Source organism: Cupressus sempervirens, chromosome 5, assembly GCF_028749045.1.
Source record: "Cupressus sempervirens isolate cs-2001-9-10 chromosome 5, ASM2874904v1, whole genome shotgun sequence".
Classification (NCBI taxonomy): domain Eukaryota; kingdom Viridiplantae; phylum Streptophyta; class Pinopsida; order Cupressales; family Cupressaceae; genus Cupressus; species Cupressus sempervirens.
The window spans coordinates 101434659-101447126 of NC_143122.1; positions in this window are offsets into that span (position 1 = coordinate 101434659).

Below are 12468 nucleotides of genomic sequence, written 5' to 3' on the forward strand. Positions count from 1 at the left end.
CTTTACACAAAATGGTTGCATGCTGTTGAGTATCTGCAGGTGTGTCAATAGGGCTTACTGTCTTTTCCATTCTATCCAGAACTAAAGTCAAAGTCTTTTCAATGGATGTGATGGATTTCTTCTTTTCAAGAAATTTACTCAAAGAAGATATGAGATTTTGCGCTTCATCTTCTTCATCTAATTGAACTACTACTGCTACCTGAGTAGGTGGTGTAGAGGGTGTTGCTACTATTGCTGCTAAGAGAACACTTGAAGTAGTTGCTTCAATGCTAGATTCAATTTTATTTTCAGTAGGTGCATCTTCTTCCTTAGGATCTTGATCTTCTTCCTCATCAAATGAGCTACTATAGTCCATAATATTTCCAACAATGCTAGCACCAAAATCTTTGAATGGGTCCTTAGTTCTATCAACTGTCACATTGGTGTTATCTACTTGTATAGATTCACTACTAATGGTAATATTTGGTGAATCATTGGAAATTGGTGTTGTTGCTGGTTGCTCAAAACTGTGAGGTGGACTTCCTATTGTAGAACCTACTTCCTCTATTTGTGTACACTCCTTAGACTCTTTAGGCATAGGGCTTGCCTTCTCTGCACTCTTTTTTGACATAGAGGTTGCCTTTTCTATTTGTGCACTCTTCTTTGTCATAGTGCTTGCCTTCTCTAGCTATGCACTCTTCTTTGGCATAGTAGACATATATGCGACTATAGCATTTTCAGTTTCCAAATTTATTTCTTCATAATTTCCTCTTACGAGGATAATAGATCTCCTTTTATTTCTCAATAGAGGTGTTATACCTTTTAGAATTTCTATTATCTCTTCCTCATTATTTATAATGCATAGCTTTTTCACCATATTGATTCTTGTTTGCTATCTTCCTCTATTACTCTAGTTTTTCTATTTATCAATTTATTATACAAGTCTTTAGGTATCTATCCTCTTATACTATCAAACCTTTTATCTTTAAGAATCATATTTCTAACTACAAAATTCTCTAGCTATCTTCTATCCATATTATTGTACAAATCATAGTATTTAGTTAATTGCACAAAATTTTTGTCATTAATAATTTGCATGTTGAGATTCTCTACCTTGGGTTTCCATGCTTTTCGTTTGGTTGAGGTCTTTGCTTCTTGATAAGCTAGCTCTACTAGTCTATCACCAATTTTTTCTTCACATTCAGAAGAACTAATTTGCAAGGTTCTTCTCTTCTTGCTTGGACCACTTGTTTGCTTGACTCTCTTCATAGGAGGGGTTCTATTCCTTTTAAGTCTTGTAGACTTCCTAGGTGTATGTGCTTCCTCAGTATTTACTAGGTTTCTTGGTGGTTGCTGCTACACAATTACTACATATGGCATCGTCGGTTCTTGCACACTTGTCTAGGCAACTATAACCTATTCAGTAGGTCCTGCCACTACAATGGGTGTGGGGGTCAATAGCTCAGATTGATCATTGGCTTTCATTTCCATGGCTATCCCTTTCACCTCATCAATTGGATAGTTAGAATCAATAGAGTTAAATCACATGTGATACAAAATTCATGCAAATATGCACAATTCTTTAATGTAATATAGATTCCCTTTATCATCACTTCATCTTTTCTTTGTCATCTATTGATCTTATCTTGAATGCATCAAGTACCTCTTAATTAAATTTTAGATATAATGATGGACTCTTGATCAAATCTTAAATGATTACATTCATTCAATATAAATAGTTCCCGAAAGACTTACTTTCTTATAATATTATCTTCTTAATTTTATTTTGATTTAAATTAATTTATAATTATATACACCTTAATAAATAAATAAATAAATTCTATTCACAATACTAATATTCCTCTCTAATTTTTCTTGTTCTTATTAACGAATCTTTTATCTGACCATTAATGCTTTGTTCTTCACTATTCTTTTAAGCTTTTTCATTTTCGATCATTTCTATTTTATTCCTTTCTCGCTTGGTATAAAAGCATATAACTAGTTGTATTTGTCATTGATGTCAACATAGTAGTTAGTTTGTGAAGAGTGACAGAGTAGTAGACAAAGATCTTAGTTGTATGGACAATGTTTTGAATGTTTGGTGATGTGTAGTCATGGACATGTTCTACACTATGTCTTGATGATGTGGTTAAGTGCGCATGATGTAAGTTGACAATGTACAGATGTTATACCTAATTTATTAAGAGCAATACAGAGACAGAGTACTTGGAAAACAATTCCTAATGTTTGTTCAATATCTTTCATCTAAGATGTAATGAGAAGATGTGCAATCAACCAGTGACAGAAGACAGTCTAATGGTGACATCAACTGGTCTGCGAGCCCTAATATCGCACCTGTGAAGAGTTGTATAGACTATGAGCCAACAATAATATTGTAATTATGAATTAATTAATTATCTTATCATAATTAATTGGGAGAGCCTCAAGGTTGACTCAAGGAATTATTTTGAAGATATGGTATAAAGGAAAGTTGTTTTCCTTGTTTGTAATAAGAATAAGTATTGTGTTGAATGTGAAGTGCGAAAAGGAGTAGAATGCTTACTGAATGCAAGTAAGTGATCTAAGGGATTATTGGATGCAAGTTTTGTGATCTAGTTACAAGATCTGAAGGAGTAGAAGTCTAGTTGATATGACAAAGATAGATGAAGGAAGGACATTTCATTTCTATTATTCTCCAAGGAATAATACATAAATCATTTGGATAGTGGGTTCATTAGTCTTGAAGTTGTTTGGGTAGTGGGTCCAGTTGTCTTCCACAGCTCCTAAAAGGGTTGGAATCTCCTAACAAGGATTCAAAGTCTCCTAACAAGGACTGATATGTAGTGAATGTTGTTATCTACTCCTAATAGGGTCCATCCTCTAACAAGGAATATTTATATTAGTACATCATCTTGTGGGTATAATCCCCACTAGGGTTTTCCCTCTAATTATGGGTTTCCCTAATTAAAGTATCTGGTATTAATTGTGCATGAGTATCTTGTTAAGGTTTCTGATTATATTGCTCATATTATTAAAGTTTAGTAAGGTTGATAATCATGATTGTAGTTGGATAATTGATTCACCCCCTGCTCTCAATTAGATTGGTGGACTATATATTCTAACAATAACACCTATTTGTATTTGTAGAACAATGTTATGTTTTAGACATAATTTTAATCTTAAATACCAAATGAACATCCATATCTTAGAAGTCATAACTCAACCTGCTCTAAAACCTTTCTCACTCATTCCACATTTGAAATTTAAACTGCCATGGCCTTGGAGGGCCTAGGCATGCTGGAGGCCCTAGTGTGCCCAGACTTGCACATGGTTTTGGATCTAGAAAGAAAAGATTCTCCCTCTTTGTCGAGTAATGTGTTGGGTCAGAACAACACTTTTGAGCCCCCTTTGTCAATTTCTTGATTTAACACTTTTTTAATTGAGGTTGGGTCCACTTTTTCTCTCTCGAGCCCAAGGGAGGGTGGAAAAATGTTCTTGTTGGGGGTAAGGAAGGGAACACTATGCTTGAGGATCCCAAAGTCACCCACAATGTTACCAAACCAAAAATTTCATTCCTAGATAGTGTTGTGGACAATGCTAATGCCTCCTCAAATATTGTATTGTGGGTCATTTTATTTCCTTTAGGCCATCAATAGAGATGACTAGGAAGTGGGTGGCACAAAAATGGTCAGTGAAGGGTAGTGTTTGTGTCTTAGTGATGCCCAGTGGCCTCTTCTACTTCCACTTCATGGTCGATGAGGACCTAGAGGCTATCCTTATTGGGACCTAGTACTATGGCAACCACTATTTGGCCCTGGAAAAATGGCACCCTAGCTTTGATGCCAACTTGGAGCTCCAAAGCCTAGCCCCAGTTTGGGTCTATTTTCTAGGACCATCGATATAGTTTTGGAATCAAAATATCCTGAGATGCATTGGGAACACTTTGGACATTTTTTTGCTATGAACCAGGTAACTTTTCTTAAATCTAGACTTTCCTTTGCTAGATTTTATGTGAATGTTACCATTAATAAGAGTCTTCTGACCACGATCACATTGTCCACTAAGTGGGGGAAAAGGGTCAAGCCGAAAGAATATGAGAATGTTATCTTGTATTGCCAAAAATGTGGGTGTTTTGGCCATGTATTGTTGGCTTGTAATTCCCCTTCTTTGAAGGAAAAACAAAAGGTGGGCTCACTTGGAATTGTTAAAGACTCTACTATGTTAGGGGAACCATCGACTACTCCTATAGAAGTAGAAGTTGAAAGTAAGAAGGATAACCCTGGTGGCAAGCCTTCAAAAAAAGAAAAGAAAATGGCAAGTTTGAGGAAGCTGACAAGGTGACCAAGGTGGCAAGTGTGGAAGCAAAGAAAGGGACAGATATGAAGGAATGCCCATTTAGGAAGGAGATAGATGATCTACTAAATTCCCCAGTGGTGGGAGAGGTTATTATTAACCATGCTCTAGAGGAAGGTGAAATTAGAACCCCCACTAGTGCCCCCATAGAAGAGGAAATTACAAGCAACACTTTTGTTGGGGGCCAAGTGAGCTTGGCTAGGAAGCCTTTGGAGACCCCAAGTTCCTTGGCTAGGAAATAGACCACAGTATTGGTGACTCTTGTTATGAAATCCCTACCACTAATGGAGGTGGGGGGGGGTTCCAAAAATGGTGAACCTAATACATTGGGTCACTGGGGGATGTTTACTCTGAAAAGACTCAAATTGGTGTCTCCTAAAGGAGCGATGGCCAAAGTCATGAGAAGCATTGAGGAAGCTAAAGGAAGGATGGCTCTCTCAGCCCCATCCTCCAATGAGAGAGTGGGAATTCCCTAAGAGGAAAGCTATGGGTGGAAAGATACCAGATGTGGGGGTAGCCAATATTATGGGTCGTCCTAACAGAAGAATGACTTGAATGAAGCAAGCAATGAGGGAGGTGACCAATGGAAGACAACTTACACTAGAGACAATTAAGAAAGGTAAGAAATGAAATTCCTCTCCTGGAATATTAGGGAGTTGAAAAAATCCCAAAAATAGTATGCTCTTAGACAATGTATCCTTACTAAAAGGATTGACTATATCCTCATTTAGGAAACTAAGATGACCGACAAAATTTTTACAAAGTTGGTTGATAAGTTATGTCTTAGTGCTTCTTTCTTTCATTCATAAGTTGAAGAGGCTTTAATGGGCCTAGCAACTATGTGGAATCCCAGTGCCCTAATGATTAAAGAGGTTCATAAAGAAAAGAACTTTATGGTTATAGAGTTTAGTAATGACAAAATGGTGTGGAATCTAGTGAACATTTATGCTCTAAATACTAGAGTTGGAAGAAGTGAAGTTTGGGAAATGGTTGGAAGAGAAGTGGGAAATATGAAGGAAAAAAATGTTATGTGTATGGGGGACTTTAACACCCCCTTATACCCTTTGGAAAAGATTGGGGGGCTCAATGACTTCTCTAAAAGTATGCAAGATCTATTGCATTTCATAAACACAAGGAAACCCCTTTACTTGGTTGAACAATAGGAAGGGCCAAGACTTGATCCAATCCAAGTTGGACTGACTCCTAGTTTTAAGGGACTAGCCTCACATCATCCCCTCCTCCTTGGTTAATCTTTCAAGAACTATTTTTGACCCCTCCCCAATTTTTTTCAATTGGGAGAATGAACTTATGAGTGGGCCTAAACCCTTTAGATATAAAATCATGTAGCAATCCCATCCATACTTTAGGAATAAAGTGGAAGAATAGGGGAATATCAAAGTGGATAAGACTGGTATGTTTTGACTGACTCAAAAACTATATAATGTAAAGAGGAATACTAAGGATTGGGCTAAGACATCCTTTGGGGATGTGTTTAAAATCATAAATGATATAGAGGAGGTGCTCAAAAGACTACAAACACCCATGGTAGTAGGGGATGACACTAACGCCACCACTCTAGAGGAGGAGAACTATAGGAAAAAGTGGAAGGATACTATTAGCAACGAGGAGATCTTTTGGAAGCAAAGGTCTCATATTTCTTGGCTAACGAAGGGTGATAGGAATACCTCTTTTTTTCCATATATCTACTTCGAAACACAAAAAATAAAAAATACAATTACCTTATTGGAAGAGGAAGGAGGAAGGACCCTGAAGGAGAAGGAGGAAATGGGAAGACATGTGGTAGAGTTCTTCATGAATTCTTATAAAAAAGAAGACAAGAGGAGCAACAATTTAATTAGGATAAGTATGCTCAATAGTATCCCAATAGTTTTAGGAGATGTGGAAAACAATAAGCTAAATGAGAAAGTCTCAAAAGAGGAAGTGAAGAATATTGTGTTCTGTATGAAATTCTTGAAGGCTTCAGGCCTGGATGGCTTCCCACCAACCTTCTTCTAGCAGTTCTGGGAAATGATAAAAAAAAAACTAATTTGGGCCACTAAGGACATGATTAAAATAGGGAGGATGCTAAGAAGGATCAATAAAACCTTTATTGTCCTTGTGCCCAAGATCTAGACACCTAGAACTATAAGGTATTTTAGGTTGATTAGCCTTTGTAATACCATTTATAAAGTCTTCTCCAAGGTGTTAGTCAATAGGAATAAACCCTTTCTAGATATGGTTATTGGGAGCCCTCAGAAGGGGTTTGTCTTGGGTCATCAAATTCTAGACACAATGATTACCACTCATTAAATCATCCACTCCATGGAGAAAAGTCAAAGAGTGAGTATGGACCTTAAAATTGATATATCTAGGGCCTATGACATAATCAATTAGACCTTCCTTTATGATGTACTAGAACAAATGGGGTTCAACAAGGACAATGTGAATATCATAAAACAATGGTGGAAACCAATCAATTTGAGGTGCTACTTAATGGGATCCCTTGGGGATATTTTGATGCTGGTTGAGGCCTGAGATAGGGTGGCCCTCTATCCCCTTACCTTTTCATTATGGTGGCTAAAGTATTAGGAAGGTCAATTAGCAGTTTGACTATGCTGGGCGACTTGAAAGGTATCTGACCAGCTACTTCTCTAACACCTGAGATTATTCAACAATTTGTGAATGACACTTTTCTCTTCAAAGAATCCTCCATCTAGGAAGCTAGAGCTTGGAGGACCCTTCTCACCAATTATAAGAACTATTCAGGTCAATAAATTAACCTAGTAAAATGTAAGATCTATTTTTTTAATACACTTGAACTTTGTAGGTTAAAGGTTACAAACATTATTGGATGCCAGTCGGAGAACCTCCTAGACACCTACCTCGGTGTTCCCTTGACTATCAAGGAGGTCTCTACCACCTTTTGGAACACTATCCTAGAGAGAATGCAAAAAAAGCTTGCAAGTGGAAGGGTAAATTACTTAGTAATGTGGGAAACTACAACTCCTAGTGGTAGCTCTACAATGAATACTGATCTACTTCCTCTCACTATTCATGATTAATCAGAATATGGTGGACAAATTTGCAAGACTACAAAGGAACTTCCTTTGGTCTGGCATGGAGGAGAGAAACAAATGGAGCCTGGTCAATTGGGAGACCATGTGTAAATCCAAAGATAAAGTGGGGTTGGGAATAAGAAGAACTAATGATATGAATAAGGCACTTCTAACTAAAGTGGGGTGGAGACTGGTTGAAAATAAGACTAGTTGGGGAACAATCATGAGGGCTAAATACCTAGCCAAAACCCACTTTAGATATAATTTCCTTAATAATCATCTCCCTAGTGGCTCTAAGGTTTGGAACAACATTCTCAATAGCATGTCCCTTCTACTGAAAGCTGTGAGAGTGCCAGCTGGGAATGGTAAAAGAATAAGATTCTAGGAGGACAACTAGATGGTGGGGGGGGGGGGGGGGGGGAACCACTCATCTATAGCAAATTTAGAGGTATCTAGGAACCTTTGAAAAGAAGGGTGGGAATGAAGGTGGAGGACTATATTGATGATTGAAGAAGATGGAAGCGTTTATCCACCTTGGATATTCCTAATAGAGAGGACCCTTTGATTAAGGAACTGGAGGATATGATCAGCCACCATAGACTTCCTCTTCATACCCAATTGGATGAAGTGGTTTTGAATAGGAGGACTAATGGTTGGTTCTCGGTTAACTCTACCTACCAACTTAGTTTTTAGAAAGATCAAACCTTGATCAACTGGAGTAAGATCTAGAATATTTAGTTATTGCCAAAAATCAATTGCTTCTAGTGGTCAATCATGCATGGAAAGATCCTTACTATGGATAACCTTTGAAGGAGAGGTATATAGATCACCAATGGATGTTACCTATGTAAGGAGGAATATGAAAGTATTGTTCACCACTTTTTGGAATGCACCTATATCTTAAAAGTCTAGTCATACATTTGGAATAAATTCTCATTGGTTTGGGTCATAAATAGAGGTATGGAACAATTCATGGAGAACTGGAGCTGCCTCTTCTACAACCCATGTCTCAGAGTTCTTTGGAATCACCTCCCTCCACATGTTTGTTGGAGTGTTTGGAAGGAGAGAAATAACCAAGTCTTTTAGGAGAAGCAAAGGGGTGAGGAGGTGGTAGGAGACATTTTGGGAATGCTCATCATGGAGAATATTATGGAGGCTAAGTTCAAAGTGTGACAAGAACCCCTAAGCAGGAAGGAGGAGGATATTGATGGGAGATGGAATATTCTCCCTTACTTCCACAAATTTGACAATTCTGAAATGGTTACTTGAAAAAGTACCTGTTGGATCCCTCCCACTAGGTCCACTATCAAACTCAACTTTGATGGTGTGTCATGGGGGGGGGGAGCGGAAGGTGGTAGCTAGAGGTGTGCTGCAAAATGAAAAGGATGATGTGTTGGTTTCCTACTTGGGAAATTTGGGCTAGGGAACCAATAACATATTAGAGGCCACTACCTTGCTTTGGGGGCTAAGATTTTCTATGGAATTAAAGGTTAGAAGACTAACCATAGAAGGGGATTCTAAACTCATCATTGACTCTGTTGAAGGGTGTACTGAACTAGGTTGGTCCTTGCATCACATCTTGGGTGACATATGGAATTACCTCATGACTCTTGATCATTATGACTTATAGCACACTTACAAGGAAGCCAATGCGGTGGTAGATACCTTGGCAAGATTGGGGTTTGATCTTGAGAACATAAAAAGCTAGAAGAGTGCTGAAATGTTACCTAACTATATAAATTTCCTGATCAATAGGGAAAAGAATCCTCTAAATCAGGTTTGGTGACCTTCCAAATTTGGAGAAGGGGCAAATTTTGCAGCATTTATATTCTAATGATAGTTAAGATCACCTTGATTTTGACAAGATGTTTCACATGGATCAACTATGTGGATCACTTCATGAAAGGGCATAGAAAAGGGGATGCAATGAATAACACTAGCTTTAAAATTAGCACCATCATTATTTGGAGTTATGGCAGGATTATGGAGATAAATCACATTATTACTAAGACCAATTCATTAAGGTGTTACATGAGGATTCTTTGCACTCCCTCTAATGATATTTTAAACTGGTTAGTACATTCTAGAATTTACAATCTCGTGAAGCATAAGAAATAAAGCATCTCAACTAACGGTAACTTCATTTTTAGCCTTCCTTGGTGACTTTCTAGGTGCAAATGAGAATTTTTGAGATTGAGGAAGGAGATATTGTTGAGGAGATAGTTTCCATGTCTTAACATATTAGAGGCCACAAAGATGGAGGATTTCTCCAAAAGGCAAGGCACATGCATATTATTAAAAGAAGGAGGTTTTTTCCCCTACATGCAGGTCATGGTTGGCTACAATGAGAATTATTTACAACAATTTTTTTCTAGCTGGAAGGATAGATGAGTGACTATCAATGGCATTACATTTTAGGTGAATGAGAATTTCATTTCCATGGAAATGGACCTAGACATTACAGGCAAGAAATGGCAGAAGATTATGAAGGTGGCAGATGAAGCTAGTCTATCTAGTTTCTTTAGAGGCAATGAGGCCCTAAACTGGTACCACTATGGTTTTAGGATGGATAAGCTTTTGGAGCCCTGAGATGATGTGTTTCTAATGATTATGAAATACCTGACGCTAGAAGGTAGACACAGTGTGTATTACTTTTACCATTTCCCTCTACTTAACCATTTTCATAATAGAGAGTTAGTTTTCATTCCATTCTCTTTTATTCACACCCTTGAAGAGACTATGATGGGTGTTAGAGAGAAAAGGAAGAAAGGGGCCAATTTCACTATCCTTCACCAAGGGCTCATGTTTCATATTTTTCAGTTTCACCAAGCCCTTTGCCCTCCCATGTGATTGCCATTGATAATGTCCGCCCCTCTAGGTGGGCCCTATGTTTGGAGTTTGTGGGTGGTAACTATGCCCCTACCCCTCAGTCCTCTCCTAGCCAAACCCATGTTAAAAGTAGGAAGAAAAAAAAATGGCCCTAAAGCCAACAACCAATAAAACAATTAAAATTGATAAAAAGCTAGAGGTGGAAATCGAAGATTTAGGTGAGGAAATTGGTGGGACCAGAAGAAGGTCAAATAGAATTGTTAAAACCTATGGTAGATATAAACAAATGACCAATCGCTCTTAGGAGGAGGAGGAGGAAGATACCAACTCTAAGGAGAGTGGCAAGATCTTTTGGGATGGCTAGAAGAAGGGGAAAGAAGAAACATAAAATAATGTGGATAAATGGGATGATACTTTAGATAGCACTTGGGATTTTGAGGTAGACAATCCTACCATGGATCCATCCCTTGACCCCACCCATGTCTCTGCCACTATCACCATGCTTTCTGCTAACAAATAGGAGAATGCCAAAGTTGTTAATGACTCCCCTAATACTATATCCTCCCTGGTTAGGAAAGATGGTCTGAAAAACCCAAAGGCCTCAACTAACAATCTTTTGGTGTAGGACAATAGGAGTTTTCTAGTGAACAATAGGGCTCTAAAGTTGGGTACCGAGGAGAAATGGGTTATTACTTGCAAGGATCTCTAGGAACTGAAGAAAAGGTACAATGCAGTGGAGGAGGAATTAACCCTCTTCTCAAAGTTCACTCTTAAGGTGACTCATGTGGCTGCCACCACTCTCTAGCTGCTAGCTAATGTGTCAAAGGAGGAGAGCCTTGGGAAGGAGGAATCGAAGCTTCTCTATAGCTTCTTTGTTGAAAATTGGGCCAAGGTGATCCTAAATGGGAAAGGAAATAAAAAAGATGCCAGTTAGTAGCCCCTAGTGTCTGGTGTTTTTTGGTACTCTATTGGTTATTACTATCCTTCCTTTGTTGATGATTTTGTTGTTTATGTTGAACTTGGTTCTAGGTTGTAGGTGGTATGATGTGATGACCATCTATATGTATTTTGTTATTTTATAAAACTCTATTGGTTTTAAGGGTAGGATCTCTAGAAATTTTAATTATTTTTATTTTCTTAATTTTGTTTTTGATGTAATTTGTTAGAGGCATGTGTGTGGTTGTCTGCTAGTTGTCGGCTAGTTTTTTGCTAATAGTGCCACCAATATTGTAAAGGGCTAGTCCCCTAGTTTTGGTTTATTTAATATCAAAAAAAATTTAAATTCTTTGCATTTTAAGTGAATATTATTGATATAAAATTTTCAAAGTGTTTAATCTTTTTAAATATTATAGATAACATAGATATAATAGGAACATTTTTTATTAATAAAGAATTCAAATTACATGTATCCCACACTGTGCACCGAGTACAATGAATGATTTTTGGAGGCATATAAGAGGTTGATAATGACAAGGTTTTTCAAGATCAGAGAAATTTGATAGTTTTGACATCAAATATATGACTCAAGAACACAATGGGTTTTCATCAAGCCAACATGAAAATACTTTTTTGCATAGGTTTTCACAATGAAATGATTTACCCTTCCATTGGCCTTGATGCCTAAACAAAGAAAACTAAATTTTGATACATGTATAGATGATAGAGGAATCCAATTGGATGAGCCTAAACCTAAATCATACAAGTAAAGATTAGATCAAAAAATTGAACAATATTACACATGTTGCATGGGATTATAAATTTCTCAATAATCTTAAAAAGAGGAAGAATCTAACTTTAGCCACAAGATCGAAGGAGAAAATAAAAATGATTTAAACATAATAGGAAGCTTTATCATGGGATTATTGGGATTGGGAAATATTTTTGGCACTTTGAGTGGTTGATTAAGGAAATAAAAATATTGTATTAATGACTAGTTTTATCATTGATGTCAACATATACTCTATGCTTGTAGAAAAACTCAGACTTTTTATATTATTAATCATTAATCAGTTCTAAACATGGAAGCATTAGAAATTCTAGACATGTGAGTTTATGTTACTATTTTTGAAGGAGTGTAGATATTGTTGGACTAAATTACATCAATCGAGGAAGTGGTGAGTGATGAACTCAAAGTATTGAGCTAAAATATTATGTCATCATTAATCAACAACTATTTAACATGAAATCTTAAAGTGGTGCAAGTGCAACCACCAATAGGTTGGTGTATTAGTCAAGATAGTGGAGTGAAGAG